At 36.9% G+C, this 27,571-nt stretch overlaps 2 long non-coding RNA genes across 2 annotated transcripts; both read right to left on the bottom strand.

The window, feature by feature from the left end:
- Positions 1–3,547: 3,547 nt before the first annotated feature.
- On the bottom strand, positions 3,548–5,394 carry LOC311277780. The gene is made up of 4 exons (XR_014625321.1): positions 5,282–5,394; positions 4,893–5,101; positions 3,861–3,909; positions 3,548–3,760 (listed from the first exon to the last, which is right to left on the bottom strand). It is a non-coding gene; the product is annotated as an uncharacterized lncRNA (long non-coding RNA).
- Positions 5,395–22,127: 16,733 nt separating this feature from the next.
- LOC311277782 lies at positions 22,128–26,572 on the bottom strand. Its single transcript, XR_014625323.1, has 5 exons — positions 26,244–26,572; positions 23,898–24,075; positions 23,520–23,721; positions 23,094–23,140; positions 22,128–22,995 (listed from the first exon to the last, which is right to left on the bottom strand). It is a non-coding gene; the product is annotated as an uncharacterized lncRNA (long non-coding RNA).
- Positions 26,573–27,571: the final 999 nt, after the last annotated feature.

The raw sequence follows: 27,571 nt of genomic DNA, 5'->3' as shown, positions 1-27,571 counted from the left end.
CTGTAGGCAAATTGAAACGGATCTAGTAGATCCTGGACAGAGTTCAAAAGTTCTTCCTTCACAATCTTCTCTAACGTCTTCATAGTGAGGGACGTGAGCGCCACCGGCCTGAAGTCATCAAGAGACTCTGGAGCTTTATTTTTAGGGACCGGGACAATAATTGAGTCTTTCCAAATGCGAGGAACAGTGTGGAGATGTACGGACATTTTGAAAATAAAACAAAAAATGTCTACCAGATGTTCAGCACAGTTCTTTAATATACGGCCTCCAATGCCATCGGGGCCGGGACTTTTCCTTTCCTTTATACTGTACCTCTGAAGAGTGTCAGGACCTTGTTTCTGTCAACCTGGACTTTACCTTGCCCAGGGGCAACGTTATTAAAAACTGACAACTCCTCACTAAAATCTTGAATATTAAAACGATTATAAAAAATGTTCAGTTCATTTGAGCTGAGGCAAGGTCTGACATGTCATTTAGGGAAATCGGACACTTCTTAGGCTGCATCCCCATCATGGCTTTCACCCCCTCCCATGCAGGACGTGAGTTACCTGTGCTCAGCATGTTCTCAACTGTGTCCTTATAATTAAGTTTTGCCTTTTTAGCTTGTTTTTGAAGTACTTTGTATTGAGTCATGTTACCTTGACTGAAACTAATATTTCGATGATTAATTATGCTTTTGACAGATTTGGAGACCCATGGTTTATTATTTGGATATATGGAAGTGGGTTTACGAGGGATGACTAAGTCCTCACAGAAGGTGATGTATGCGGAAACAGTCTCTGTGAGCTCATCAATGTCCTTACATTCATTTTTGAATAGATCCCAGTCAGTGCAGCCGTAACATTCCTGTAGACACTGGATTGCATCCTCTGACCAAACCGGAACCCACTTCCGTTCCTGCTTGTTTCTCTTCAGTACCGGTTTGTAAGACGGATCCAAATAAACAGAGTTATGGTCATACATGCCGAGTGGAGCTCTGCTGTAGGATTTATAAGCACCTTTGACGGATCCCTATCAGAGGTCCAAACTTTCGGTCCGTCGTGTTGTGCAGGTGACATATTGATAAAAGTTACACAGGGACTTCCCTGGTTTACCGTTATTAAAATCGCCCATGATGAAATTTGGTGCTTCAGGTGAAATCCACTGAAGCCGCTGCACGCACTTCGCCATAGCCCGAGTTGCTAAATCTGCATTAGCCTTCGGGTGAATGTAAAGAAGTGTGACGAATATCTGTGGGAATTCCCTGGGCAGATAAAAGGGGCGTAAAGAAGACACAGACAAAAGTTCTATATCAGAGGTACACAATGTTTCTCTAATGATCACCGTATTGCATATTTCTTATTTATAAGACATAAGCCTCCACCGAGTGATTTTCCCGTCACTGTTGAGTCTCTGTCAAGACGGACAGGTTCCCCAAACCCGTCCAGCTCAAGATCAGAGAGTGGATCCTGTTCTTTAAGCCACGTCTCTGTCAGGGCGAGGAGACAGGCATTTCTATATTCCGCAAGGAACTTTACTTTTGCCTGGAGCTTGTCCACTTTATTACGAAGAGACGGGACGTTGGCGAGGATGATTGAAGGAAGAGGCATCCGACGATGGCCTTGTTGCTTCAGTCTTTGCCGTACGCCACCGCGTCTCCCCCTTTTCCTCACTCCAATGATTATTTGTGTGTGTTTACACTTGCTTTAGACACCAGTTATGCTGATGGTGTTCCCCATAGCACATCATATAGTTGGAAATGATGCAACATTTACTTTAATTACAAAGTAATTACAAAAGATTTTTGTCTCTTTGTATTAAAAAGTTTTGGCACCTTTGCAGGACAAGATACAGATCGTTTTAAAGCTTCACAGTCATAAACAGCAATGATCAATGATGCAAACACAATTCAAATCTGCTGTAGATCAGCTTTAGACATACAATATTTTAGTTGAATTCAGTTCAGTGTTGATTCAGTTTGGTTTAATAACGTGTAAAGATCATCAATTATAGTTCAATAGTTCAAATCAGCTCTGGAGAAAACAGTGATGTCATCATCAGCTCAGTCCGGGTCTCATCCAATAGTGTCATAAGCTCTGAATACACAAGTGTACTATACAAAACATTTCAACATTGCTGTTGTGTTGTTAAAGTTGCAGGTCAAATATATTTACATTTACACATTTGGCAGACGCTTTTATCCAAAGCGACTTACATTGCATTTCAAGGTACACATTTACATTTTTATCAGTTCTTGCTTTCCCTGGGAATCGAACCCATGAAACCCATTGTACCGCTCTACTGTCAGAGCTACAGGAAAGCATATTAACACACAACCAGCAGTTTCTGTCAGGTTACAATCAGGGGCGGAGCCAGACGATGCAAACATTCGGGGCTTAGCCCAAACCTAGGGGGGTCCGGGGACATACTCCCCCGGGAAGATTTTTTCCCCATTTACGTCAGCTAAATGCACTATTTTTCAGGCTGTTTGAGACAATAGAATGCCTAAAAATCTATACACTGTCTGGGAAAATAAACACAGTGGTATCTGGTGGCGTGTAAAACTTATTATTAAATGTATTAAATTAGCAATACTCTGCTGCTACTATTTATTCATTATTACTGTTCACCATAACAATTCCTTTAATTACGTAAATACTAATACGTGTATTACATTATTACAGGCGCATCTCAAATTTTGAATATTGTGGAAAAGGTCATTGTGCTGCACCACCAGAACAAAAATGACATATTAAATTATCAGGAAACCTTTGCAGGTGTTTTGAGTTGATTAGCTGATTAGCTGTCAGGTCGTATAAAAAAATCTTTGTTCTAAAATTCTAATACTACATTTTGATATAGGCGTACTGGAGTTTTGATTTCCATGAGCTGTAAGCCCTTATCATCAAGATTAAAACAATAAAAGGCTTGAAATATTTTACTTTGTATGTAATGAATGTAGAATATATTTAAAAATTGCTTTTTAAATTAAAGTATGGGGGGAAAAAAATTACTTTTCCACGATATTGATGCATCTGTACTTGGAATTGTTGTCATCAGGAGGAGGAAATATACTTTCTCATGTCTTTCTAATCTTCTTTATCACTATATTATCAATTATCCCAATAATGTGCCGAGATTAGCTCTAAAACATGCCCTGAGATAACTTACCATTTGATACAAGATGTGTGTTTTGGTTTTACGAGCCCCACTCCCCTCCCCTCGGTTACGTCCATATTAACTTCAGCCGGTTAGCCAGTAAGCTCGCTACGACGCCGGTGAAACATACAACAGCCCGCCAGCCCCTGATGACAACGACGAAGAAGAAAATTTATATTCTTCTTCGTTAGTTTTTATTGGCAGTTGGCAAACAAGCTGAGTGATGCGCGATGCATTACCGTCTGCCACCACGCACGGTAATAGAGCTTTTGTTTCATTTTTTGCCGCTCCAGTCAGAAAGACAATGGAAATGAAACAAAGTTGAAGTTATTTTAAAAAACTTAAAAGATTCGGGGCTTTTGACAAAACATTCGGGGCTTAAGCCCAATTAGCGCCCCCCCCCCAATCAAGATTACTGTAAAACTCAGATTCAGGTCAGATGTGTTCAGGGAAGCATGTACTATATTCATGAAATCCAAACATGTACTATATAATATAAAATCCATTCATACACATTCATCTTATATACAGTAACAGTGTCTGAACCATGAACTTATTATATGTTGAGAAAGGAACATGATGGAGAATATTTATCAGGTTAGATGAATCACACTGCTGCTTTCTGAAAGGAGAAATACAGAAATATAACAAAAAGATCAATATAACATCAGATTTCTGCTTCAGTTTCTCTCCATTTCTCTGTATTTCTCTGTGTGTCTCACCTTTTCTGTGTCTCTAAAACATCACAATGAATCGGTGAAACATGAGAAACTGTGAATGAAGAACACAAACATCAGATTATAGCAATTCCTGCTCAAACAGCGACAGTTAATAAATCAGTGTCACTGCGATGGAAAGATCTGACAAAAGCTTACAGTTGTGGATATACATTTACATACAAGTTCCAGAATCTACAAAATGTGAGTATTTTTTATGAAATTAATAAGAATACGCAGGGGTGATTTTTATTTTTGTGCGCCTCAGTCCCCATTGAGGGCTATGATTAAAAAGAAGAAAAAAAAAAAGGGTAACATTTTAGTTTAGGATCTAATTTTAACCTGCATATTAGCATATGGGAGAGTTTTATAATCCCTGAGGTCCCGAATGTGAGGTACTCGGGGAGTTCAGGGGTTCTCCAAGAGAATGTAGATTTTTCTGATCTACAAATGTGCATTTTGAGATATTTTTGAAGGCCCAAAACATTGGATAACAATAGCTTTCAAACAAAGATTTAAACCATGTCAGTGGGACGAAGATTATTTCTCTCCATCACTCTTTTTCTCTTTGTTTTTCTCTTGCTCTGTCTCTTCCCCTCTTAAAGCTGAGCTTTTTTAATTTACCGAAGCTACACATTATATTATATTAATTATCAATATGTACATATTCACTATTAATCTTCTTGTGCCTAATATGATGAAAACGGTTTTGTTAATGTTTTTTGTCCCCTCACAATGACCGTAAACTAATTATTACATTACACGAAGTTCAAAGAAAGTTCAGTTCAAATGGAGAAATTATGACAAATTAAACAAATTTCATATGTTTTAAAGGGGAAACAACATATAAACTTATGGCCACAAAGTTGTTGCTTTTCCTATATATATATACTGTATAGTGAATGAAAAGTTAGTGTTTAGAATTGATGTGACACATTCAGACACCAGAGAAGATGAAACACTGTTGATGAAGAAATATGACAGTTATAATAATAATAATAATAATAATATTAAACATCATAAATACTGATTACTCACAGTTTGGTTTTCCGCTATTAATGCTGTTTTTTCTGACTAGACTCAGTGTCTTTTTCTGTTTTGGTTCATTAGATCGTAACGTTTTGTCCTTTTTATTCCCCATTCTTCTCTTTCTCTCTTGTCCACATGTGTAATTCTCCTGTAGTTTGTGAAGCTCAACACATGTTCTCCATGCTGTAATTCCTCATATATTCTGACTTTGGTAATATCTGTTCAAGAGAATACAGTAGTTCAGTTCAGAGTGAAGTTTGACATCAGTTAATGATTGTTGAGCAATACAGGTTTACATTTCAGTTTCACTATAATAGAGACATTAATGTCTGGATTTAAATTAATTAAGGAATAAAAATCTCTTTAAAAAACAGTTAAATATAAAGTGTTTTAATTACCATGTGATGAGCAGAGGAGAGGAAGCATATCCGGCAGATCTGAGAGATATAAACCGCATAACCCGTCAGCACTGGCTCCTGCTGTAGTCTCTGATGCTGGATCAGTTTCAGTCCTGCATAAACAATGGAATAACTCAGAGTCACAGTCACAGTGATTCAGCCCACACACTCCCACAATACTTCCTGTTATTATGACCTTGAAAGTGCAGAATCTGTTTGTTTCTTTTCTCATATTCCTCTTTATAAAGAACTTGCCACCATTATCTGCTCTGCTGAGATCATCACAAGTTTCCAAAACTCCTGTAAATGCTGAAGACACTCTTTACTGAACAACACAATATTAAACCAAAAAAGCACTTACAACAACAACAAATAAATCTCTCTATATTTCTCCTCTGCTCTTGCGGGTCTCCTAATAGCTTTCTAATAAACCTGATATTATATACTATAAATATTGTGGAAAATTACTTGTGATATTCCTCATTTGTAAGTGGATAAAAGCATCTGGTAAATTAATAAATGTAAATCTTACAGTAAATTTACAGTATTTTGTCTGTGCTGTGTTTGTATTTAGTATTTTGCTGTATTTATTTTATTCATATCCATGCTTTGTATTTACTCAGTTGTTCATCTTTAGTGTGTTCGTAATTTTGTGTATCATAACTAACTGATCTACAGTAAATATTGATTTATTTCTCCTGTTTTAATATATTACCAGATGCTAATAGAGTCAATAATGTGACACAAATAAGTCAATTTATTCCATATAATTTCATAGTTCAGATCATTATCATGTCAAAAACAATTTTTTTGTACATTTTTTATTTCATTTTCCTTTTAAATGTTGAAATTTGTAACATTCACACTTTTTAAATAAGAATAATGGGTTACACTTTACTGTAATCATTCATCAACAATAGTTATTAGTTGAACTATACTTCAGCATTTAATAATCTGTTGCGTCGGGACGTATATCTTATTTTGCTTATGTACATGTGGTGTGTGAGTGAGATACAGTATGCCATGTGCTTGATGTTTTGAACTTTGGTTCATCCCCGTTCATCAACACATGTGACATGATGGTGATCTGCTCATGTGGAAAAGCACAAGTTCTTCACACTGCAGAGACTCAGCTGTGGTTCGCTCATGTAAGATATAAAAAGGTTCAAGTTTCTTCACACTGCAGACTCAGAGGGACGTTCTGTCTTGCTGGTGTGAATGTCACACTGAACAGTATTGTTGAGATATTACTGCTGTAAAAGTGTGTGTTGTTAAGAGAGTTACTGAACTAACAAGCGCTTTCTTGAATATCTTTAAATTATATTTAGTGGAACATTTCTTTTGTAGAGAGATGAATGCCAGTTTATTGTGTGTGCCCTTCTTTTATCTTTTTTTTTTTTTTTTTTGTACTTTTGATTTGAAAAGGTGTTTCTAAATATTATAAGGAAGGCTGTATTTTGTTTGGCTGTCATATTTTCAGATGGTTTTATTGTAGTATTTGGACCTGGAGATGAGAGAACTAATGTAATGTTAACATGAGCAGACATGAACATGCTTACTGTAAAGAGTTGCCATTGTGTGAAACTACTTGTAATGCATTTATGATCTGGGATTTTTACTTTAAAGATTAAGATCTTATCCAACAATATACACCGTCCAAAAGTTTATGGTCCGCATTTTTTTTTTTTTTTTTTTGGGTTGCCCCCATTAGAAAGATCTCTGTCAGGCCTAAACCCCAGCCCTGGTTTAATGAAGTAACTCGGGCCTCCAGGCGGGAGTGTAGAAAGGCGGAGAGAAGGTGGAAAAAGGATGGTCTTCAAGTGTCTTTAGACATTTTTAAACAATCCTTGTCTACTTATCAAAGCTTAGTCATAGAAGAGAAAAAGATGCCATTGCTCACAATCATCACAATCCCAAGTTTTTATTCAACACTGTTAATTCTGTTATAAATTCCCCTAAGAGTGGTCTTATTGAGGAATCTTTTGAATTATGTGAACATTTTCAAAAAAAATTCTGTGACAAGATTAAAACTATTAGGTCTGACACTGCTAAGCTCAACCAAGATTCGCTGGTCGTCCCGCTGTGCTCTGACTACCTCATATACTTTGAACCATTATCCCTTGCCACATTGACAGATATTGTGGGTCAGATGAAACCCTCAAACTGTCCTGGTGATAGGATTCCGTCTTGGCTTTAAAAAAAAACATTTGATATTATTGGGCCTAGTATTCTTTCTGTTATAAACACAAGTTTGTCTACCGGTACGGTGGCCCTTTCATTGAAACATGCTGTTGTCCAGCCTCTTCTCAAAAAGCCAAATTTAGGACAAGAGGTTTTGTCTAATTTTCGTCCAATTTCTAAGTTGCCATTTTTAGCAAAAGTTTTGGAAAAATCTGTTTTTAACCAAATGCAGAGTTTTTTGGACCAAAATGTGGCACTTGAAATGTTTCAATCTGGCTTTAAAACCAAGCATAATACAGAATCTGCCCCCCTAAGAGTCTTAAATGATATTTTTTTTTATTTAGGGATTCTGGCCATTCTGTTGTTCTGTTATTATTAGATCTTACTTCAGCCTTTGATACTATAGACCATGGGGTCTTAATCTCGCGATCTCGAGACTGTGGTAGGCATCCATGGTATTGCATTAAAATGGTTTAGGTCATTTCTGACAAACAGAAGGTTTTCAGTTAATCTAGGACATACCTTTTCGTCATCTACTTCATTGGACTGTGGTGTTCCGCAGGGATCCATTCTTGCGCCAATGTTATTTTCCCTATATATACATGCTACCACTAGGGTCTATTTTTCGCAAGTATGGTATTTCCTTTCACTTTTTTGCAGATGATACTCAAATTTATTTGCCTATGAGTAAAAACCTTAAATCATCATTGGATTCCCTTAAAGTCTGCTTACAGGAGGTAAAAACTTGGTTGTCAAATAATTTTCTACACTTAAATGAAAGCAAAACTGAGCTTGTCTGGCTGGAGGTCCTGCCTTGAGTGATCTTCCTATTTTAGGAGAACTGTACCCCTATTGTACATCAGTGGTAAAAGATCTTGGGGTAATGTTGGATTCCTCCTTAAAGTTTGAAAAACAGATAAACTCAGTGGTGAAATCTGCTTTCTTTCATTTAAGACTCGTGGCAAAGGTGAAGCCGTTTCTAACTAAAAAAGATTTAGAGATGTTGATCCATGCTTTTGTGTTTTCAAGACTTGATTATTGTAATTCATTATACATTGGTGTCTCCCAGCCATCTTTACGTCGGCTGCAAGCGGTACAAAATGCTGCAGCCAGACTTTTGACAGGGACCCGTAAATATGATCATATCTCTCCTGTTTTGGCCTCCCTGGGCTGGTTGACCATTCGAGGTAGAGTTGATTTTAAAATGCTAGTCTATGCCTATAAGAGCTTAAATGGACTAGCTCCATCATATCTTTCCGAACTTCTTGAGGTCCATAAGCCCTCTAGATCTTTAAGATCTGCTGAGAAAGGGATTGTGCTGTCTGTACCACGCACAAAATACAACCAACGGGGTGATAGGGCCTTTGCTGTAGTTGCCCCTGAGCTGTGGAATATGCTACCACTTTATATTAGGTCTGCTCCGACTATAGGCTCTTTTAAAAGCCTTTTGAAAATTCACTTATTTCATATGTCCTCTTTAGGTGTAGAGGGATGAGCTCTTGTGCATCTATGTTTTACTATGTGGATTTTATTGTGATGTTGTTTTATTGGGTTTTATTTTTATTTTTTGTTTTTTGTTTTTTTGTTTTTTATTTTAGAATTGTTTCTACAGCACTTTGGTACAACTTATTGTTGTTGGAATAGTGCTTTATAAATAAATAAAGAAGAAAGAAGAATACTTTTATTCAGCAAGAATGTGTTAAATTGATAAGAAGTGTAAAGATTTATATTGTTAGTGTCACGCCCGGCTATGCAGTGCTGGGTGTGTCTCTCCCTGGCTTGACCCGGTGTGAGTAATCAAGCCTGCATTGCCTACTGCTGCTTAGGTGGAGCTGTTGCGGTGGGCCGTGCCGTGCTAATTGGTGGACCGATGAGAGAGTCTTTAAAATCCCTGCCTTCCAGGTGGCTCGCGCTCTCTTTCTGCTATTCTGGCCTGACGACGAGAGGCTGGCTTCGGTCGGCGCTCTTTGCCCGTTCTCCTTTATGCTTCCCACTTACTGACTTTTGTAAATGATTTGTTAATAAACCAGCATTCTAATTAAATATGTAGTCACCCCTATGTCAATTCTACATTGAGCCAAGTGGTCTTGACAGTTAGAAAAGATTTATATTTTGAATGAATGCTGTTCTTTTTTTCTTCTTTCTTTTCTTTTTATTCATCAGTGAATCCTGAAAAAAGTATCACAGTTTAAAAAAAATAAAAATATTAAGCAGCACAACTGTAACTGTATCCATTGATAATAAATCACCATATTAGAGTGATTTCTGAAGGATCATGTGACACTGAAGACTGGAGTAATGATGCTGAAAATTCAGCTTTGATCACAGGAATAAATGACACTTTACTGTATATGAAACATTATTTTAAATTGTAATAATATTTCACTACTGTTTTTAAGAATTCCATAACCAGAATTTATTAAAATACTGGAAAAAAAATGACTTTATAGATATTAATTCATAAGTTTTATGGAAAATCTACAGTAATCAGCCGTTTATCTTTCACCTTTAGTGACATTTGTAAAATAAACTTCATATGTGTGGTTTTAGGAACTGTCAATAGACAGAAAAAAATGATCTGTCAACAGTTTCATTACCACATAATGGAAAATCCATATGGCCTCTGATATCATATAAAGGGGAAACAAAAACTTTGCAATTGGGGTTAATAATCAAATCACAATTCAGAAATCATATTTTTGGTTCAAAATGAACTATTTAAATAATGAGTCAATACATCATCAATCCTTCTTCCGAAACATGTTTTATCTTACCCTGATTCACTGTGGTAAGCACATTATACATGTAAGTGTTTATATTTTGACCTGACAAGATGGTTTTCACGGGGGAATAGTGTATAGCTTTCGTCACTCGCCCGTGTGTGTCTCGTCATATTCATAAATAAAGATGCTCCAGATGATGTGTCTGATAACCAGACTCCGTATAGGACACTGTCGTAGACAATGATCACCCAGTCACTGTAAAAAACACGCTACCTTTGAAGAAACCCCAATAAATGTTATTTTAAGAACCTTCAGTCATTTGTGCACATCATAGTAGCAGTTTCTCATTCCTTCCAACAAACTGCAAATGCTTTTGGACATGCATCAGTTGCTTTCATACAACTCTCTGCTGTTTTATAACATTATCATTTGCTTATGTCAGTCAAAATTAACTATACTTGTGAATGCCGAATAGTCATTCCATATAAAACTAATAGTCCTCATTTCATTGCTTGAGTCATTACATGCAAAAATGTTGAATTAGTTGTCAAAATCTGTCAAGCAAATGTTACACATTTTTTTAAAGGTGCTGTATGTAACTTTTTTTATAAAATGAATCCTTTTTTATTGCCCGTCTGTGAAGGGGTTGTAATCACACATTACAATGATCCACTTTTCGCGTTTTGCTATTACCTCTGAAGGCCAGTATTCCTATTTTTATGTGAAGTCTCCGGGTCGGATTTTCTGCGAAATCCACCGGATGTGACGTGCATGCGCGCTCCCGAGCCTCTCCGTTTTATATACAGTCTATTGCGACGGCACTGCAGCTAACGACATGGAGTCTGATAACACCAAAAAACGACCTGCCTCCAGCACAACACAAACTCCCAAAAAAAAAAATAAAAAAAAATAAAAATTATCTGCTGAAGCTCGTCAGACCAAACGTCAATCGGATCGACTCAGCACGAAAACACGGATCAACATTGGCAGAGCGTTTGAATTATGGAGAGACCTCCGCTTTGTTTAAACAGACCCTGAGTTGGCTTTCATCCTTTTGGACAGGTAAGCTAACAATACTTCAAAGCATGTAAAATATATTGTGATTTTGTGCTTTAGTTGGCTCAAGTTAGACATCATTAGTTCGCCAGCTAACTCCGACCATTTGCGAACGTTATCTGATGTGAAAGACTACAGTTGTAACTTTATTGCTTTTCACGAGCACGAGCGCTGTTGTTGCAATCTGAAACATCACCGCTAGAGGACGCTGGATCCTACATACAGCACCTTTAAATGTTTTTTTTTTCATGAAAATGTCCCTAAATTTAACAATTTGCAATTGAGCTAGAGATGATATTCGCTGTGATGTAGGCTAGATGAAATTATGTGGCCAGACAGAGAGGAACGTCTGGATGTGCATGAATGATTACAGTACTGTATGTTGTATGTTCAGTTCCAGTATGTACTGCAGTATTGTGTACAGTTGTGCACAGCTCTACCCAAAGGGAGTTTATGTGTGTTGTAAATAAGGGTGTATTTTTTCTTTTGCACAATGCTGTGAACAAATTAGAATTGCAAAGAGCATATGCAGTAAAAATGTGAAACATAGATATTCAGTGTCTTGTGCCCAGTTACCTCTTTTTCAAATGGCTGTGCCAATAGTATAGTGCTGTCTTGAGCATTTTCAGGTGGTGTCACCAAGATCTGACTTTTTTGCATTGGAAAACATTTACAGAGTAAACTGTCATAATGAAAACATGACAAAGCCATTTGACTATCTTGTTCATAAACAATGGTGTCAGGACTTTTCATCTTGATGACACTGACACTTTCATTGACATGAATACTTGGCTATAAGCTGAAAGCTCTGCCATCATGTTGCTTTTTACATTTTTTCTACATCGGACGCGTGCAAAAGGACTAAATGAGTGATTATGTCTACACTGAACGAGTCTATTTCTGTCGTTCTCCAGAAATTAATGAGAACATTTCATTTAGTTGATAGGAGGGTTTCGTTTTTCTGTCCATTACAGTTTTTCTCAGTCGCTTTGGTGCATTTCTCACATCACTATTTACATTTGCACAACAGTTAATGCAGTTCTCAAAACAATTAGTACAAACTGCAAAACCTAGTTGATAACCTGCAAAAGCGTGTCACTTGCTCAAAATGGAGAGCTCATTCCTCAAAAGCAAGTATTCATGTCAATGAAAGTGTCAGTGTCATCAAGATGAAAAGTCCTGACACCATTGTTTATGAACAAGATAGTCAAATGGCTTTGTCATGTTTTCATTATGACAGTTTACTCTGTAAATGTTTTCCAATGATAAAAGTCAGATCTTGGTGACACTGCCTGAACATGCTCGAGACAGCACTATATACTATTTGCACAGCCATTTGAAAAATACAGTAAAGTTACACATTACTGTATTTAGTGAGGTAACTGAGTACAAGACACTGAATATCTAAGTTTCACATTTTTACTGCATATGCTCTTTGCAATTCTAATTTGTTCACCGCATTGTGCAAAAGAAAAAATACACCCTTATTTACAACAAACATAAACTCCCTTTGGGTAGAGCTGTGCACAACTGTACACAATACTGCAGTACATACTGGAACTGAACATACAACATACATAGTACTGTAATCATTCATGCACATCCAGACGTTCCTCATCAGTGAAAGCTGAGATTCACCTGAGAGAAATTGTTCAATTTAGGAGATATTTTCAGAAAAAAAAAAAGATTTAAAAAAATGTGTAAAATTTGCTTGACAGATTCTGACAACTAGTTCAACATTTTTGTATGTAATGACTCAAGCAATGAAATGAGGACTATTAGTTTTATATGGAGTGACTATTCAGCATTCAGAAGTATAGTTAATTTTGACTGACATGACATAAGCAAATGATAATGTTATAAAACAGCAGAGAGTTGTGTGAAAGCAATTGATGCATGTCCAAAAGCATTTGCAGTTTATTGGAAGGAATGAGAAACTGCTGCTATGATGTGCACAAATGACTAAATGTTGTGGAGGTTGATCTAACTGTTGTGCAAATGTAAATAGTCATGTGAGAAATGCACCAAAGCGACTGAGAAAAACTGTAAATTGACCCCTTTTCTTAGCGCCATCTACTGTACATTGGAGAGAAAATCGAGCCGAGAGATCTCATAAAAAGCCGAGAGATCTCATAAAAAGCCAAGTCTCCCAATCGTAACAGACAGATATGCATTTGTATGCACTAGGTTTGGTATTTTTTCATGCAATTTGTAGGATGGTTTGTATTTGTGAAATATTAGTCTCATTTATTTATATTTGTAAAACACAATACATATTTGTTACTCTGCGTTTTTGCTCAAAATGTCCGTTGTACTTCCACATTGCTTTCTGTTTGTTTGCAGGTAAAGTTTTCCTTTGCAAAGCTGGATTTGTTTGTTTAATTATGGCACAAAATTCACTCTGTAGAACTCCACTATGGGGCATGTTGTCACATTTCACTTTCATTCTTTCAGGGTAAATCAAGAAAAAAGTATACACTTTATTAATAAAACAAAACCACATTATTGTAATAGACGTGTGTGAAATTAATACAGGAAAAAATAAATACTCTGAACCCTAAGTGCATTTACACAAACGAGAAAGTCAAAAAGCGTTAGGTTGTACTCCGCTCTCTTCTACTTAGGGTAAAGTGTGTGTGTGTGTGTGTGTGTGTGTGTGTGTAGATGTACAGTAGGTGGTGCTAATACACTAACAGGAGGAATAGACGGAGCTGTGTTTCTGTTCTCCATCTTCAGTCAGTCCTGCACACAAACACACACTATAGAAGAAGTATCTGTAGTTTGTCTGATGGTGTTTGTTTGATTCTTCACACACTCTTGTATTCCAGAACGCAGGTTATGAGACTAACCTGTAAGCGGATAAACTCAGCTTTCGGTTTACGAACCTGAGGTACATTTCAGGATAAGCAGCCATAGCAAGAGCAGGTCATATTATACAAATGTTAAACAAATGAGTGATGAATCGAACAGATGCAAATGAAGCATTAGCATCAGGTTCATGTGTGAGTGAATGTGAACACAATAAAGCACTTGCTATTACTACTAATATCTGTTCTGCTGGTTCATCAGTTGTCAGGATGATTTGACGTCAGTCTTCACTAAATGTGGTTCACAAGACAGAAGTTCTCAAACTGCGTTTCTAATTTTATAACATTACAATACTACAAACTTACAGTACACAGTCAGCAGTGTCATGACTCATGAGGAAGGGTAACGCCAGTCATTTACATTAGAGCAAAGGCTGTTTAAAGATATGCATTGTGCTTTGCTGATCTCATTTATTACCTTAATGTTTTATGCAAACACACATGTATGTACAAATGATTATTTTAAAAGTACTTTATTAAAGAGGAACTTTACTTCTTCTTGTTATATAATGTATGAATACAGAAGGTTATAACAAAGGGTTTTAACAGCAGCTAGTTGCAATTCCAGAGGATCACGAGAAATAAAGTAAAGAGATGGGAGTAATCTTTAAATAACTTTATTCAAGAAATGTACTTTAAGCTTTTGAGGAGCTCAACTCAAGTCACCTTTATTTATTTATATATTGCACTTTTTACAATAGAGATATAGTTTCAAAGCAGCTTTACAGTGATAACAGGAAAATAATGCAACTAAGTTTGTTTCTTCTGAGAGACAGACAACGATTTCATCTGACAGATCTAGAAGAAAGTCATTGTCTAAGTTTTCGATTGATTCATTTCTGTTGTCAAAATCATCAGGAGAAAACAGTGATGTCATCGTCCAGCAATGCTGTCAAAGCAGGCAGATGAAAAATATGAAGAATAATAAGCTCATGTTTGATTTAGTCAAGAAACGTCAGTCATAACTGATTCCTACAGATGTGAAGGAGTGTGTGATCATATGTGCCTCAAGTTATTAAAGTACAACACAAACATAAACACAAACTGTTTCAGTAAACAAATATTATTTATATTTATTTTTATAAAAAGTGTGAACCAATGTTATTTTTTCCTGTGATAGTGCAGATGTACAGATGCATGAAAAGTATCATTCTGTAAGGTAACATTCTTCAAAGAATCCCCAAAACTGTTCCATTCGTCTGTGCTGATTTGTGCCACACAAAAAAATTCCAATAAAATAAACGAATGTATCAGAAAATAAAGCTATAGTTTTGGTGATTGTTTAGTTTTATGGGTGCCATCTTCTTCACCGAGGAACAAACATAACCTTTCTAAAGAGAAAGCACACTCTCTGATTATATTACGTGTCTGCGTCAGTTCTATTAATATAAATGAGTATATGAAGTGTGTGTGTCTCACCTCTTCTGGGTCTTCATCTGAAACATCAGAATGAAAGTCTTCAGGTCCATCATGAGAAACTAGAACACAAACATCTGATCATCTTCATGTACAGTTTATGAAATAATAGTTCAGGACTGATGTGACATTCAGACACCAGAGAAGAAGAACGACAATAACAGTGTCTCATCTTAAACATCATAAACTCACAGTTTGGTGTTCCACTGTTAATGCTGTCGCGTCTGACTCGTCTCAGGATCGGTGTATCTCTCCATTCATTAGATTGAATCTCGTCCTCTTTCTTTGACATTTTTCTCTTTTCCTGATGTTTAATTCTCCTGCAGTTCATGATTCTCCGAGCAGAAATACCCACGAACTGAAGCCTGTAGTCTTTGTCTATGACATTACCACTCCTGTTTGTTAAGCAAATTTAATTCAAATTCCTGCAAACATATACGAGATATATATATAAATACATATGTAGTGTGGGCACTGGGCACCCACCGGCAGAAACATAAATCGGCCCCTATGCATGCAATATAAATTCAGAATTCCAAGAAAAATGTAAAAAGTGAGAGAAAAAATTCAATTGTTGGAAAAAAATAAAGAAATTTTTAGATTAAAAAATCACTGTACCTTTTTTTTTATTCTACAGAAACAAGCTTCCATTCATACAGCTGTGTTTGATTTCTGTAAAACACTTGGTACCTTAATAATCTAGTAGTAATATTTTATAAAGTTCATCTGCTCTTCTCTCTGATTTACTAATATTCTTATAAATGCTCAAACTGTTGCTCTGAACGGCATGCTTATGGGCCGGCATCTAGCGGATCGTTAGGAAAGATTAGATGAATGTGATAAAATATTTTTGGGCCTGAAATCACTGATACCATCTGTGTGTGATTATGCGCTGCCAGAGAAAGTGAAACTAAAATCACCCTTGCGTGTGAAACATGCTTTACCAACAAGGACAAACGGTGTTAAAAAGAATTTGACATGCAAGTACAAATGTAGGCTATCTGTCCTACAGTGTTTTTCTACTTTACCACAGTAAAGGATGCGAATATAATCAGCCTAATTAAAAGTGAACCAGGAAGAAACGCTTATAATCCCCTTAGAAAATGGGTGAGACGCGAGTGAAGATTTGGGAAAAGAAAGAGATTCCATGGTGGTGACTTTCAACATAGCAGACGTGTTGTCATCATTTGGTCTGCATGTCTGATCTTGTCCAGATTTCTACAGAGACTGTGTCTATCGGTTTTCAGGAGGCTTTAGTGATAAACATGTTCAATCAAAACACATTGACAGATAGGCTACAACATGAAATAAAGCAGTTTAACTCAGCTCAACCTTTTTTCATAGAGCACATGTGAAAACAACAGGAGTTGAACCAAAGTGCTTTACAGTACAAATTCAATCACAATAATACCCTTCTATAAATACCAATAAATACAGTATACAAAACCTAAAATCTTATATCTATATTTACAATTGATTCAAAAGCTAAAGATTTTTTTCTTAAAGTGTCAAGGTTTATTCTCTTCTGGAGCAGTGCATATTTATTATAGTGAAATGTCATTTAAAACATATTTATTTACAATTATTTTTTGCTATAATTTTAGAAAATACTGTCTAAAATGGCTGAATACTTACAAACAGTAACAAATAAAAAATTATATTGTGATAAGAAATGTATTAAAAGGAAAGAAAAAAAATAATAATACAAAGCATATCAAAATCACAACACCACATTATATAAAAATACATATACATACACATATTCATACAATGGGCCCTATCTTGCACCCAGCGCAATTGACTTTGTACACCGACGCATGTATCATTCCTATTTTGCACCCGCGCACAGCGCGCTTTTCCCTCCACAGAAGCACGTCGCTAAACTAGGGAATGAACTTGCGCTCCCGGGGCGGTTCAGCGCAAAAAAGGAGGCGTGTTCCGGCGCAAACGTTCCTTCATGCTATTTTGCAGGTTTAGAAAACAGTTGCGCCTCTAACCAGGAAAAAATAGTTTAAAGTCAGTGGCGCGTTGTGCATGTTATTCATATGCTATTTTAAGGGCGCATGCTTGGCCATAATCAATGTAGCGTGTGCACAACGCGCATACACTTTGATTCTCTCATCTACACAGAAGCAGCAGTTTTCATTTTTGCAAATCATACATTATTACGATAGATAGATAGATAGATAGATAGATAGATAGATAGATAGATAGATAGATAGATAGATAGATAGATAGATAGATATACAATTTATTATAAAAGCATACATCTAGCTTACACATTTACCCAAATTATCATACGCCTTTTTAACCGAAGTTAATTTGGGTGTGTTTCTCCATCCCCAACGTCCCTGACGAGAGCGTTGCTCTCCTCGGCTGTGAACCGCTCCTGGCGTGCGCCTGGCGAATCCGCCGTTATGATAGGAATCCGCCATGGAACAAGCATGCCTGCTCTTAAAGGGAATGTGAAATGACGCTCTGATTGGTTTATTTCACGTTACGCCCAAACCACACCTATGAGTAATGAAGCGACTTCAGACCAACACATTTTAGATTTGCGTCAGGCGCAAGAGTCATTTATCCCGCCGGGAAAATAGCAACAGCGCCCGAGACCCGCCCACAAAGTTACTTGCGCTTTGCGCTTTGACACTTGCGTTTCAGATCGTTAAAATAGGGCCCAATATATATACTTTCAGTGGCTCAGTGAAAAATCGCATCCAAAAATGTAAGAATCCAACATTAAAGCAGTGAATATATCTGTGTTTACTGTAAAACTATCAGATTTATTTAGAAAAACATGTGCATTACATTTACATTTCCAGCAGATTCATTCATGAGATGTTTTTGTCCATATCGACTTAATGAGAAATGCAGCAAGCGATTTATTTTAATGTGCTGTGGCATCATGAGAGGACGTGTTCTAGAGGACATATGGTGCGTTCAAGTCATCTCGTATAGATCGTACGAGTTGACAATGTCGTAATACCATGGGGAGCTCTGGATTTACTTTAAGCCCCGATCTTTTCGAGTTGTGGGGTGTCAGTGAGAAACATGGCAGAATACCACAATACTTAAAGGTGCTGTTGTCAGGCTTTTCTATTCACAGCGCAGTAAGCTATTGCCTGCACAGAATATGATGACATTATAACATTGTAATATGTAACAATAAAGTTGTCAGTGGCTTCATTAATTAATAAAATTAAATAAAAAAAGTACACCTGATGCACATTTTATTTGTTCTTTATTTTCTAGAGCTATAGAGTTGTCACAGTTTCCAGTTAATCCACCTCCTCACTACATTTCCCATCATCCTCCCTGACCCTCACCTGTACGCACTTCCCAATCACCGATCACAGTCACCTGTCACTAATCATCTCTGATCATCATCCAGCACTATTTAACACTTCCATCGTCAGTTCATCGGTGTCTGATCTCATCTATGACAAGTGCTACAGACTACTCACCTGAGGTACTGTCAGTCCTGTCTACTTCCTGAAGTACCCGTTCTTCCCGTCATCGGCAATCTTCATCTTGGTTTTTCTCTTCGTCATCTGCCTGCTATTCATCATTTCTGTTCAGCTAAGTCTTCACCATATCCACAATCAGATATTACCGCTTCTGCATTCCTTCCCTGCATCGCTCACCCTCTGCACTTAATCTTAAACAATAAGTCTTGTTGTATTCACCTCAACCTTACTCTGGCGAAAATGACCTGAACGCACCTGTCGTCGTAAACACGACTTCCCACCTCGTAAATACGAACTTCGCAGCAGGACTAAATACAACGTTTCAAACACTGACTAGAAGAGTACAGGCTTGAGCAAGGAGGAATACAAGACATAGAAAGCATATAAGATTTAAAAATGAATAAAGTCATCATCAGCAGGACGCCGGTGAGTGCTCACAGCATGAGTGCTCACGAAGATGAGTTTTCAGCTGTTTCTTAAATGCTGTCAGAGTTTCGCTTTCCTGGTATAGTTAGGAAGATCATTCACCAATGAGGAATTGTGAACGTGAAGGTTCTGGAAAGTGATTTTGCGCCTCTCTGTGATGTAGTATACTTAAAAATATCAAATTCATTCATCATACACAGTAAAAGCCTAACTATGCTAGCGTCCACACCAAAGCATGATAATATTGTTCTGTTTATTATAAGCTCTGCAGTTTTGTCGTCTTTCACTTTAAATGCTCAAGTGATTGGCTGTCAATGTTTTCATCGTTCAACAGCTGGAAAGAAAAAGTGATGTCTTTATAACCATTTTTAGAGCTATATCTTTATCGTTATCATGAATGGGCCTTAAAGTTATAGTTCACCCGAAATTTTTAATTGTCATCATTTACTCAATTAAGTTGTTCTGAACCTGTACGAGTTTCTTTCTTCTTTTGAACATAAATTAAGTTATTTTGAAGAATATGGATAACCAAACATATTCTGGTCCCCATTGACTTCCATAGTGTTTTTTTTTTTTTTTTTTACTATAGCCTATACTTTGCAAGTCAATAGGGTTCAGAAAATGTTTGGTTATCCACATTCTTCTTAAGTTATTTTAAGTTCCACAGAAAATGAAAACTTCATCCAGATGCAGGTTCAGAACAATATGAGGGTGAGTAAATGATGCGCAATTTTGAACTGTGGGTGAACTAACTCTTTAAAACACTGTCATTTTTAAATATACACTTGCCATTTGTTAAACACAGAGATCAGTCTCAGGAAAACACGACAGGTTTAATTAACCTCAGAAAAATAGCAAATTATATTTAGCATATTTAACATGTTTTTAATACCATTAATATATATTTTGCATATTTAATATGCAATAATACCATATATATATATGAAAGAAGATCATACACACACACATTATTGATTTCTATTTAATTCTCAATACTATAATATAGTTTTTAATTAAAAAATACAATTGCTTTAAATAAAACAAGTCTCCTTGGTTTCACCACAGGGGTCATCTGGTGCACAACACGTTTATGGAAACCTCAATATTAATATCTCGGCTCAGGACGGCTTCAGCTCCTAAAGCTGATCTCCAGTTTCAAGGTACAGAAACATTCTGCACATCTTCCGACTCACAACTTCAGTAAATCATATGATCAAGATCGAGATCACTTAAAGCTCCACATTTACGGCCAATTTACAACGGAAGGGACTTGAGTCTAAGTCTTTTTAAGGGGTACCTAGTGTGCTTTATGATTACATCAGCGTGATCTGATTCATACATGATCATACTGGTAATCTACAGAGCACTGGTAATTAACCGGTAATGTTACAACTCCCCTTACTGGTACACACATGATCTAGCGGTAATTTACCATAAAGACTGTGTGTGTGAAGGGGCTAAAGTGACGTGTTTTCACACTCAGGTTCAACAGCTCTGTGTGTTTGTGGCTGTGAATGTTCTGCTGGTGCCATCAGTGTCATTTTGATGTCAGTCTTCATTATAGCTCACATCCTCAGAGCGCACAGATCTGATCAAAGGAGCTTTTGATTTTCATAACCATTACTGAGCTGCAACCTTACAAATTCAACAATGTCAGTGGAAAAATGAGTGAATACTGTATCTCAGCAATTTTTTTATATTTCCACAAAACTGCATAGACATGAGAAGTGTGTCGGCCAGTGGTGTCCAGTTCTGCTGATGAAGGATCAGTCACGCAGTGTTCATCTCCACACCTCAACACACGGGATTCTGGTCATCATGAAGAGATGATTCGCTGGTTTAGGTGTGTTTGATTAGGATTGGTTAAACTGTGTTTTGAAAATGTGTCTTTTCTAGTTGTTAGGAATTAGATGTGGAGAGATGTGAACATTTTAACATTTATATAGTATTATATAATAATGTAACAGTGCCTTAATATCTTTCTTTATATTACATGATTACACTGTAAAAAATTTACCGTAAAATTTACAGTAACTTACTGGCAACAATTAGCCAGTAAGTTACTGTGAATAATTTTTACAGTAAGGGTACTGTACTTCCATTTACAGTATTTTATGTATACACTGTGAAATCAAAAACAATTAAATACTGTGATTTTAGTTCTATTTACAGTAACTTACTGCCTAATTGTTGCCAGTAAGTTACTGTGAATAGGTTTTACAGTAAGGGTACTGTACTTACATTTACAGTATTTTGTGTATTCACTTAAAAATAAAATTTATTAATATTACACTTTTACTTAAAGCTCACCATCGAGTATTTATATCATATTCCGGTAATGAATTCTGAACAACAATAAGCTGGGGCCGTCCATGTGAAAGGGGTACAAAGAAAGATACAGGAAAATTACAGTAGTTTACTTTACTATTTACAGTACTATAGTGGCTAAATTGTGATTTTTTTTTTTTTTTTACAGTAATGCTTTGACTACTGTGATTTCAACTGTAATGCTTGGACCACTGTGATTTTTAAGGTCTTACTGTAAACTTTACAATATTCTACTGTAAAAATCTTATACAGTAATGTTACTGTGAAATCTACAGTAAATAACTGTAGATTTCACAGCCATTTTTTACAGTGTATTATAATATCCCTATATGAAGAGATGGGCATAAATACATGGAAATGTATTTAAAATACAAATACAAAATACTGTGTGAAATTTTTTTTATTTAAATACAAATACAGTATTTTGAAAATACACAAAACATGTGAAATTGGCCATCCAGTGCAGTATAGGTCACAGTGAATGAAGAAAATACACAGGCCTACTGACTTATCATTCCTACCCACATCTCTTTCTTTCTTTCTTTCTTTCTTTCTTTCTTTCTTTCTTTCTTTCTTTCTTTCTTTCTTTCTTTCTTTCTTTCTTTCTTTCTTTCTTTCTTTCTTTCTGGCAATTACAAATAAACTTATGCATCTCTTATTTGCTGCCCTCCCCAATTATTTATAGGGGTTTCAGTAGGGCTTAATCTCCCTGTGATTGATTTGGGCTGTAGAGCCTGGTTTAGGAGAAACTTTTGGCCAAACCACAATGCACCAATGTTCTCATTTATACCATTTACCACTTTGTTTGGTTTACCACTGTGTAAAAGCTGTACCTGCACCTGCTTCCAGGTACTTTTTTTTCGTATCACCTCCGGCGAGGACATTCATTCTTATCATTTCTTGCGTTCTCTGGGAATCGAACCCATGATCTTGGCGTCGCAAGCGCTAACGCTAATGCTAACACTCTACTGTTTGAGCTACAGGAAAGATTATTAACACACACAACCAGCAGTTTCTGTCAGGTTACAATCAAGATTACTGTAAAACGCAGATTCAGGTCAGATGTGTTCAGGAAAGCATGTCCTATATTCATGAAATCCAAACATGTACTATATAAATATAAAATCCATTCATACACATTCATCTTATATACAGTAACAGTGCATGTCTGAACCATGAACTTATTATTTGTTGAAAAAGGAACATGATGGAGAATATTTATCAGGTTAGATGAATCACACTGCTGCTTTCTGAAAGGAGAAACACAGAAATATATATAAATATAACACAAAGATCAATATAACATCAGATTTCTGCTTCAGTTTCTCTGTATTTGTGTGTGTCTCACCTTTTCTGTGACTAAAACATCACAATGAATCGGTGAAACATGAGAAACTGTGAATGAAGAACACAAACATCAGATTATAGCAATTCCTCAAACAGCGACAATTAATAAATCAGTGTCACTGATGGAAAGATCTGCCAAAAGCTTACAGTTGTGGATATACATTTACTTACAAGTTGCAGAATCTACAAAATGTGGGTATTATTAACAAAATAAATAAGCATAAGAGACCTTAACTTAATTTCACGAGGGCTGCTAAAAGATGTTTTAATATATATATGGTGAAATAAACAAAATAACTATATAAACTCATGACCACAACTGTAATTTGCTTCTTGCTTTTCCAATATAGAAATTATATATATTGATGTGACACATTCAGACATTCAGACAAGATGAAACACTGAAGATGATGAAATAAATACTCACAGTTTGGTTTTCCGCTATTAATGCTGCTTTTTCTGACTCGGCGTCTTTTTCTGTTTTGGTTCATTAGATTGTAACGTTTTGTCCTTTTGGTTCCCCATTCTTCTCTTTCTCTCTTGTCACGTTTAATTATTCTGTAGTTTGTGAAGCTCAACACATATTTTCCCATGCTGTAATTCCTCATATATTCTGCCTTTGGTAATATCTGTTCAAGAGAATACAGTAGTTCAGTTCAGAGTGAAGTTTGACATCAGTTAATGATTGTTGAGCAATACAGGTTTACATTTCAGTTTCACTATAATAGAGACATTAATGTCTGGATTTAAATAAATTAATAAAAATCTCTTTACAAAACAATTAAATATAAAGTGTTTTAGTTACCTTGCGATGAGCAGAAGAGAGGACACATCCAGTGCAGATCTGAGATCAGACCACTCAGACAGCTCAGCTTTTATACAGTGTGAAGGTTACACTCCTCCTCTGGCTTCTACTATAGACACTGATGCAGTTTCACTTTCAATGTCAGTATCAGCATGAGTTATTATAATCACTGGAATATCTGGAAACTCATACACAGTCACAGTCACAAGTCAAAGTTATTCAAGCAACACACTCCCACCTCAATACTAACTGTTTTATACTATGATTTATATTTTTATTTCTATTCTAAAAGAGCATAATCTCTTTTTCTTATCTGAAGTTCCTCCACAGAATATCACTAAAAAACTTTTTTTCATATCTGTCCATCACAACCTTCATGAAGTCCAGGAAATGATGACACTTCAATGTCAATGTTTATGATAATGTCTTTATTCATATTATTTATTTTATTAGTTATACTTAATATATTATTATTATTTTAGATGTTATTGATTTCTTTAATCATATATTGTCTACTATATGCTCTGATATGTTTGATTATTTCTTCTGTGCTGTAAGATTGAAGTGTATTTTAATTGATTACGTGGTGTACTTTTGTATCAAAATATGTCTGTGTCCATCTCTACAGACATGAGATAATGCAAGATCTGCTATATTCTCTTAAAGCTCTTAAAGCTGTCACCTCATATATCTATTTTCATCTATTTTTGACTTTTGACCAGTCACTCTGACCTAGCCTTTACACCAACTATGGCATAATGGATACATAAATATGTTTGACCTTTTCTTATTAGACAAAAACACAAGCGTTACGCCCCATGTGATTTGTGTTTTGGAGTTCCCCTTCGAAAGGGAACTCACACTCCGTCGATGACTCTTTGGGGAACGCCTCGGGTGAACCGGTGTCTGAAACGCTTATCTAATCACGACTAATCATATTGGCCGGCGACAGCCTATGACGTCACTACTAGTGTGACCCGGAAGTAAATAAGGGGAATTTGGAGAACACGTCACCAGCTTTTCTTCTTCAGGGACGGTTTTGTTTGTAGCTTCAACCTAAAACTTCAAATGGTATTCATGGCTATTTGATGAGATAAGATAAGCTAAGATATTTGACACCTGATGACACACACAGCTTGTGCGTTTACTGTTTGAGCTCAGAGCACGTACTTTCTTCACGATCAGTTCTTGAAAACAGGGACAGACATCTGTACCAGTCTGGAGCCGTAGGGTTTCAGAGGGAGTTTCTCGCCGAGGAGTTTGAGAGAGTTGTTAATCTCTCACGATCCCCGATCCCCCACAGCCTCCCTGCCCCGCGGATGATGAGTTGTTGAGTGTTATGTAACGCGCTCAGCGAGGCTTCAGCTGCTGTAGGAGCACGCAAGGGAAGAGACCACTCATGGCAGACTTGTTTCTTTCCAGCCATAACGCTCCAGCTCTCGTGAGCCTTCCATTCCTGCCCGATCTATACAATCAGATCGAAAAGGCATGGAGGAACCCGTATTCAGTGAGCAAACTGCGCTGTGTCGATGCCCCAGTTGACAAGATGTTCACAAACTATCTTTCCATCTGGCATTAGTGCAGAGTTGTAACTAAACCTTGACTGAGAGACTATAATCATCGTCTTGTTTTAAAACTATGAGGAGTGCCATCACGGCCATATTGTACTGGTCCCCACAGATGTTTCTGCTGGAAAGTGCGCGTTTAATTTCGTGCATGCGCATATGAACACGTTAACGCACAATGTGGTTCTTTTCCGAGCTGCAGTTTATAAACAAACACTGTTGTCCTTTATCGTTTATGAAACGTAATAAATAGTCTAGTTGTATACCGTTCTCAATTTTTTGTCAGGCACAAAGTCACAGAGCACAGCCCTGGAAGTGGCCGGTGTTAGCAAGCAAGACACAGACTAGAGAGAGACGCACATCAACTTAACTGTTCTTTGCTGACATCAAACTGAGAGAGGAGAGAACACAAGTCTGCCTGATCACTGTTCCCACAATGAACTCTTATGGTGTTTTTCTCTCTCTTTTCGTGACCAGAAGGATAGTTCCGCTTCATTTTCTCATCGATATTGTAAACATTGATTGACGCGCTTTGACACGAGGGGGAGGCGGGGCCTTGAGTTATTTGCGTAGTGTGTGTATAGGGCTGATCGCCTGTTTCCCCTTTGCCCTGATCCTCTTGCTATTTAGATCTCGTGTTCTTCTCCCCTCTTTTCGGTTTATTGTTTGTTCGTTCATGCCCGTTACAGACGCCTCTTCATTGTGATTTACCACTGCTTAATCTTGTCCTGTTTCGTCCTGTGTGTGTGTGTGTGTGTGTGTGTCAGACGAGAATTATCACCTGTTATCCTGTGTCAAGCCTGCTAGTCTGTGCTGCTGTTTCTGCCAAGTGGAGTCAGTGCTTGTCGTTCCCAGTGTGCACTTTCTGAAAGCAAATACCCTTGCCTTTCACCCCGCCTGGTGCAGCCTGGTCCATTTCAGTTTCTTTATCCAGTTCTGCATCCACCTTGACGGCTGGTGACCAGCAGACAGACTATTTTGACCTTTATCTGCTTTTCAATAAAGCTGTAACCAGCTTTCACTTTTGGTTCCTTACAAAGGACAGTAGTGATGTTACATATGACACTGAAGCTTCGATGCGCGTATCACACAAGCGAAACAATTTGTAGTGAAGCCCCGTATCGGGGTGTGTATTGGTTTACTAGAGTCATGTGATCGATGACAAACGAAGCCTCACTTTCTCTCCAGTCACGTGCGCGTTTCGCTTTGGGTGTCAGAAGGCTCGAACTCCAGATCGTATTTAACGAGTCATTGTTGCCTCAGTCTGGTTGATGGGTTTGTGAGGAGAGTGCTGTACTTTGAAAGTTAATCAATATATTACATTTAAATGAGCAAAATTTATTTTTCGCTACTTAGGCTATTATTTTTGTTGTTGTGTCTTTTTGTTTTTGTAAAATCTTTGCACTTTTTGGTGATTTTAGGTAATTTGGTGTTGGTATTTGGATTTAGGGTGGGATTAGGGGAGAGGGTGTTGGTGTTTGGTGAAGGGCAATGGCAACAGTCAAAAATCATACAAAAAATTTAAAACTATCAACTTTCTGTCATTCCTACAGTTAAGCACTATCAGTAACAAGTGTCATAAGCACATTTAATAATGGATGATCCTTTATCAGACAATGTCCTTATTAATTGTGTGTGTGTGTGTGTGTGTGTGTGTGTCTGTGTATGTGTGTATAGAGAGAGAGAGAGAGAGAGAGAGAGAGAGAGAGAGAGAGGGAGGCCTACATTAGATCTTATTGAATCATATAAGCTCATTTTATATTTTAATTGTCACACTTTAATGGGTAAAATAATTTATTTAATGAACAAAACAAACACAAACATGTAAGGTTTTTATTTGTACACATAACATTGAAACTATGGAGTGTGTTGTGGTTGCTTCATCTGCCAGAGCTTCTAACACAGGCTTCTGGCTGCTTTATTTTAAATAAGCACCAGATGGCGCTGTTCTCAGTGCTGTTCTCGACACTCTCGAAGCTTTGAATCTTTTCCCGGAACAGTTAGGGGAAAGCCTCAGTGATTCATGAGGCTTCATTTCCCCATCCCTAAAGGACAGTAAATATTTGAAAAGGAAACTTCCGGTGTTCCTTAGACTTCCATAATCATTAA

Source organism: Rutilus rutilus, assembly GCF_951802725.1.
Source record: "Rutilus rutilus genome assembly, chromosome: 18".
In the NCBI taxonomy this organism is placed as follows: Eukaryota; Metazoa; Chordata; class Actinopteri; order Cypriniformes; family Leuciscidae; genus Rutilus; species Rutilus rutilus.
This window is presented reverse-complemented; position numbering and strand designations above follow the sequence as displayed.